Genomic DNA, 478 nt, shown 5'->3' on the forward strand with positions numbered 1-478 from the left:
GCCATCTGAATGTTGGAATGGTAGTTATTGTTGTAGGCAAACTCTATAAGAGGAAGGTGGTCATCCCAACTACCCTTGAAATCGATCACGCAAGCTCTCAACATGTCCTCTAAGGTCTGAATGGTAGCTCTTGACCTCTATCTGAGATGATAGACAAAGGAATCCCATGCAACCTCACAATCTCATTAATATAAATCTTGGTGTAGTCCTTCGCCGAATCTATAGTCTTGACCGCCAAAAAACGAGAAGACTTAGTAACTCTGTTAACTATCACCCAAATTGAGTCATGCTGTCTGTGAGTATGAGGAAAACCTGTGATGAAGTCCATGTTGATCACTTCCCACTTCCAAGTAGGAATGTCAATCTCTTGAGTCAAACCTTCTGGTTTCTGATGTTCTACCTTGACTTGCTGGCAATTGGGGCACTTAGCCACAAAATCTGCTATATCTCTTTTCATACCATTCCACCAATAGACTTC

Source organism: Solanum tuberosum, unplaced genomic scaffold, assembly GCF_000226075.1.
Source record: "Solanum tuberosum cultivar DM 1-3 516 R44 unplaced genomic scaffold, SolTub_3.0 scf00056, whole genome shotgun sequence".
In the NCBI taxonomy this organism is placed as follows: Eukaryota; Viridiplantae; Streptophyta; class Magnoliopsida; order Solanales; family Solanaceae; genus Solanum; species Solanum tuberosum.